The following is a 6543-nucleotide window of genomic DNA, read 5'->3' on the forward strand; positions in this document are numbered from 1 at the left end:
AAAGCTAGTGGCACCAAATTTCAGGATATCATCAGGAGACTGTCCTGATGACACCCCCCAAGTTTGGTGCAGTTTCTGTCTAGGGGGGGGCCAAAGGACTATGGACCCCTCAAAGGGCTTCTCCCTATCCCCATTGCTTCCAAATGACAGCCAAGGAGATGGTGTGGTTACCATCTTGAGGGTCCATACCTTTGGCCCTAAACCAAACTGTAATTAGCATGGGGGGTGTCATCAATGACAGTCTCCGATGACACCTGACTGATATTTTGGTGCTGATATGTCTTCAAATGTATGCCTCAAGGCACCCCCAAAATTTGCCCAATGTTTCTTTTTTCTGCAGTGACTTCTGCATTTTGCTGTCATTAGAATTTCTGGTGGAGGCTAGGTGGTGCACATTTTATCACAAGAACAATCACCAAATGTTTGGGGTATTGTCAGGAGAGTCTCTGGATCGACACCATCCAGGTTTTGAGGAACTTTGCCATGGGGCAGTGGAGATGGACCCTACCCATAACATTGAACCCCTTGAAGCAACGGTCACCAAACCTGGATGGTGTCATGAAGAGACTCCTCCCAGAAGACACCCTGAAAAGTTTTTATTGGGTTTACCACCATGAGAATGTGCACTCACAGCCCTCCCACAAAGGAAATTCTCTATTGGCCGTACAATGGAGCCAGCTCAGCCACTACAAGGCAGCACAGAATCTGGGAAATTCTTTGGAAGGTGACTTCTAATGAGGGTGCAGTTTTAGAACTACTGTCACCAAAATTTCAGACATAAATGGCCGTGTACTGTTCCTATGATACTCCCCTTAAAGTTTATGAAGTTTGTCTAGGGTCCAACGTTATGGACCTTCAAAAGTGTAGCCCCATCTCCTGTTAGCTTCCATTGGGAAGAACAATGGGATGGGCACCCTTACTGAGTGTCAATAACTTGTTCCCCCCTGAGAACCAAACTGCACTAAATTGGGGAGAATCATCAGGACAGTCTCCAGATGATATCCTGAAATTTTTTTTGGTGCCCTTGGCTTTAAAATTGCGTCCCATGCAATTGCAGGCCAAAACGTAAAACACCTTCAAAAAATCTCAAAAAAAATACTAAAAAGCGGGACCCGAATTTTTCGATTTAATTCAATTTCGGGTATTATCCGAATTACATGATTCTGGATTCACACATACAAATCATTTTATGCCCCAAAATACCCAAATCCGAATTTTACCGAATTTTTTTAGTATTGACCAACCCTAAAATGGAACAATGGGAGAACATGTGATTAAAGGGTTACAGATTTACTTTAAGTACTAGTCTTAAAGACAACTTTTATAAAATGATTTACCAATGGTATTAGCAAATCAGCAAAAATTGATAAAAATGTTCCAAACTTGTATTGGAAATGCGATCATGAAGGATCGTTTTAGTACTTATGGTAGACTTGTAATAAAGCTAAAAAAATCTGGATACAAATACATTGAATAGTCCAGAAGATTTTAAAGACTAATATACAAATGAAACCAAAGGCTTTCCTTTATGGTCTTATGGACAGACAGTTTGAATGTCGTTTTTGGCTATAACATCTCCAGTGATAATATTATATGTGCAAAAATGGAAAATAGAAGAATGGGACAATATTGGAATTGGCTGAGATGGTTAAGCTTACTTCTTTGATTAGAGAAAATAACATATCTAATTTTATGATGACTGGAAACCCCTGATATACTTTCTGCTCAAAATATAAAACAATGAACTGATACAATAGAGAAAAGTATGAATCCTATCTAATTAGTAACAATAAGTATTTATTGCATTATCATGTCATAATTGTAACTGGAGAGCAAGTGGTAATTCTTCAAATGTGTTTAATTTTGGCACAGAGGAAATCAGGAGCCTTCCCTTTCCCTTTTATAGTATTTTTTGTGCATATTCTTAGTTTGTCTTTTTAAAAGTCCTAATAAAGTTTACATATGTATAAATTGTAAATTTCATAGAACCACAAAAGTTAGGGAATAAATATTTTAATCTACCAACCAAGGGTAAAATGTAATTTTAGGAGGATCTTCTTTTCCACATAATTTTACCTGCTTCCCAGAAGAAACTTGCTTTCCAGAAACAGTCATCCATACATGGCTGAAAATAGGAAAGTTTTGACAATCCACTTGGAATGAAATCAAAGTCCCATTCATTCATTTCAACCAGCAGCATGTGTGACACTGCAAGATCTCACACATTCCAGTCTCCCACCAGTTCCGAGTTGCTGGCTGGCAACCTTATTCACAAGGGAAGAAAACAACTAGCAAATAGCACACTCAGGGTCATAGTATTTACATATCTGTGTGTGTGAGAGAGAGAAAGGGCACACAAACACTTGCACAAGCTTGGACAAATTCACAGAGCAGCAAGGACCACATTTGTGTTTTTTTTTAATGCACAATGCAGCCCCAGAATACAGGAAGCAAAAAAAAAAAACCAAAACAGAAAAACAAACCCGGGATTCTAGCCTTTATGGTTACAGATAAATATTTATTAGTATGTGAGGCTGGTCACAGTTTCAGAGACCGAAGCTTTCTTATGAGTCATCTGTTCTGCTTTGCAAACAGTTGCTCCAATCTGGTACACAGAGATTGCTTGAGATTACCCACTAACAGTGTTGAAACGTATGCAGAAATTTGATAGTTTTATGGAATGCCACGGGAAAAAAGGGTTTGCCCCCATTCAACATTTGCTACTGTTTGAGAGAAAGGCATTCTGTGTATGTTTAGAAGCATGGAGTTCACTGGGATTGCTTCACATATTCCAGGAATACTATAGAACTAAAAGTTAGTTTCAGGACAGACTCTAAGACCTGGCAAATGTTTACCCAAATCTGGATATTTTGTGTAGAACACCTCAAGTAACTAAGGAATAGTATATTGTCATGACCCTGATGCTGCGTCCCTCTTTAAAGTAAGGCTGCCAGTTTTTCCAGATCCTGCTCCTACGATTTTAAGGGCAGCTTATCACACAGAATGTCACCTCATTTTCCCAGTGATGACCAGAAAAGCTTCATTTACTGTTAAAGGTTTGCTGTTAAAGGTTTGAGAGTAGATCTAGCAGGGAAGAAACATGACTTAAAACTTCTGTTCCCCCTCCAACTCTGATCCAAGCACACAATGCTTTTTCTGATTTAAAAAAAAATTAAAAAGTGATGGAACTCAAATATAAAGTTGCACAAATTTCTAGCAATCCCCCCTCAGGACTTGGAAGAGCCCCTCTCAAAGTAACAGCAGCCAGTGTTGGTGTATACTACCACAGAAAAAGCCCTGCATACATAAGATAATAGACAGGTTGAGTCAGATGTGACAGTGAAATGAAGGTTGCAGGGTCCCCTCAATTCCCAAATATCTCTGGAAATGGAGGAGCACCCTACACAGGAAGAGGGAATGTGGAAGAACATGACCCATTGGAGCAAGAAAATCAGGAGACATTCTGAGCCACTATTGCTAAGCAATTGGTTCCAGGATCACCCCGTAGATACTGATTCTGGATCACTGGAACAAGAACTACTTCCTCAGGATCCACAAAGTTCAAAGGAAATGCGTGAAATTAATCAGACCCCTTCATTCTCAGGTTTGCAGCAAGTGACAACTCACTGGGTGTGTTTGCGAGTTTTTCATAGATAAAATCACTTAGGTTTGGAAGAGTGTTGACTTGCTGGTCTGATCTTGTCAGATCTCAGAAGGTAAGCAGAGTCAGTCCTGGTTAGTACTTAGATGGCAGACCACCAAGGAATACCAGAGTCATTATGCAGAGGAAGGCCATCAGTATTAGTCTCTTGTCTTAAAACCACTACTGGTTTGCGACAAGGCAGCTGTGTCTTCCCAGCACTTTACACACACACGTCTGGGTAGCACTGTTATCTATGCTCTATGAAATTGCAGATAAGGATGTCTAAGGATGAGAACAAGTTATTTACAGGAGTTCATGGGATATCCTCAATGACAATGTTTGACCCTTGCCCTCTGTAGCTTGACAAAGCTAGCTGGTTAGGAAAAGATGGATCAGGAGCAAGAGATCATAAATACTTCACTGGAAGAGACAGCAGAATGGTGAAGCCATTAGAGCGGGGGGGGGGGTCAACCTATGGTGCTCCAGATGTTCATGGAGTACAATTCCCATCAGCCCCTGCCAGCATGGCAATTGGCCCGTAACCATGGCGGGGCAAAAGGGGGTGGTGCCCCATCAATCATTTGTCATGGTTCTCCAATCAGCACTAGGGCTTGGTATGAAATCTATCACAAGTCTTTCAAGTGTAACCGCCATTAGCCTTCCCATCTCTGCATACTCTGTGACTTTCAAGATCCCAGTCTTGTTTTGTTGGAATTTTGCTGTCCCTCACTGCAGTTGTCATGTACATAAATCCTTGCTGCAGTTGTCATATACATAAAAAGTGTTCTGCATTGATCAGGAATACTTTCCCCATCAACCCCAACAGAGACAAGAATACAGACAATTTTCTGAAAGACTAGAAATCCTTTGTGGACTACTTATTGAAAATATATACAAAGAGAAACAACGGCAGGATTTGAGACCTAAATGAAAACAGCATACTGGATTAAGACAACTTTCAAAGAAGGATTAAAAGTGAAAAAATGTAGATATTAATTATAAGCGTGGAGTAAGATTTATGCTCGGACCCTTAGTGAGGTAGCTGGAAGTCACCATATATATGTGTACATCTGTGCGTATTTGTGTGTTTTTTTCTTTTCTGTTCATTTAATATTATTATTATGGGGGGACTAGATTGGGATCTTTTCTTTATGTTTCTATGTATGTGCTATTTAGATGTGTAAAATACATTTAAAATCTCATTAAAAAACAAGTCTTTCAAGTGTAAATTCTCTATGTAAAGAGAACGGAAAAAAGTTGAGGCAAAAAGGTGTGAATATGTCCTAAGTGTGAATTCTCTAGATAACTGGCTAAAATAGAATGAATAGTTAGCAAGACTCCTGATTTTAAAAGCCTGAAAGCAGTAAAGTAAAATTATGCTGGAGTAAAGAGAGAGAGAGAGATTAAATAATGAAAGGGCAAAAATCGTGTTCAGCAAAGACAGAGAAAACAGGAAGTGTTCTATAATAGTCCTTGTTAGAGTCCATAATAGAACTCTTATTGCTGGGGAAATTATTCTTGACAGGACAAGAGACAAATAGGCCCATTATGCATAAAACACTTACCTCAAGGCTCTTCAGGGGCTCTTTAGTGTACAGTCAGCTTGCAGTGGGCGGGAGTCTCCTGGTGTTTTCTATTTACATGTGAAGAGACACTCCCTCCTGGCCATGCACTTTTTCTCAACTCTCCAGACCTAGTTCTCTTAACTCTGCCCATCAAGTGATTCTTAAAGGCACAGATCTCACAGGCACTTATTCTCAATAGATCTCACTACACCTGGTAGTCAAAATTGCTGTCTTAGCCTTTAAACTGAACTTTTATCCATATTACTGTTCCAAAAATAATTCCCCCCCCCCAATGAAAGACCAAAGCAATTTCCAAGACCTCATGCTTCCAAAGAAGGGGACATCGTAAGCCCTGCTAGAGCTGGTATTCTCTCTCCCCACCCCCACTTCATGCTGCCACTGCCAGGAGAACAGAGAGGCTTGTTATTTATTTATTGACATGAAAATGCAGAGATTGATGTGTTTTGGCTAAGCCCATGTGAGTGAACTTCTTTTCTTTTCTTTAACTTGAAAGAGCTAGCAATATGTAAGGGGGGCAAGGGAGAAGATGTGATTTGCAAAGTAAGGGACAATGAAGGCTGTGGGTGGAGAAAAGATCTCTGGGGAAGACTGGCAAAACTCACTGCTAAATCTCGCTGCAAATCTCACTGCTAAATCTCACTGCAAATCACTGCAAATCTCACTGCTAAAAGTCTCATTTGCCACAGAAAGAATGGAAAGTGAAAGCGGAGCTGCAGGAAACAGGTCCATACAAGAAATCTTGCTGTGACAGACATTAGCCCCCATCATGCACCAAACACATTGTGCGTAATCAGTCATAATAAGGCATTTAGGCCCAAAGGTAAATAAGTACATATCTTTTGCTAATTTATGTGACCCCACAAGAATCTTATTCACAGGGGAGGGTTGTGGATTTTGCCCTGAAGATGGAAAATTGCTAGGAAAGGATCCCTTACCTGTGCAGAGCTCAGGTATCATGCCACTGTTGCTTGACATGTGCATGTTCACTTAGAAAAGAATCCTACTCACTGTCAGGACTACAAGTCCCAACATGCACCAGTTCCCATGGGTGGCCACCGAAGTGGGAAACCACCGCAAATGGGAACCCGGGGCAGGAGAAGGGACTGCAGCGATTGGATGATGCGATGGTTCGAACCAGCCTTAAATGCTGGAACTGAGGGGAGATCCTCAGTTCCAGCACCCTCTAGCTAGGGCGACACAATTCAATAAAGTTTTTCTGTTAGCTTTGTCTGAGTGTGTCCAGCCTTACACTCACAGCCTATTGCTATGCATTTTATTTATTTACATTATTTATCATCCACATTTCTCAATGAG

This window comes from Sphaerodactylus townsendi, linkage group LG06, assembly GCF_021028975.2.
Source record: "Sphaerodactylus townsendi isolate TG3544 linkage group LG06, MPM_Stown_v2.3, whole genome shotgun sequence".
Lineage (NCBI taxonomy): Eukaryota > Metazoa > Chordata > Lepidosauria > Squamata > Sphaerodactylidae > Sphaerodactylus > Sphaerodactylus townsendi.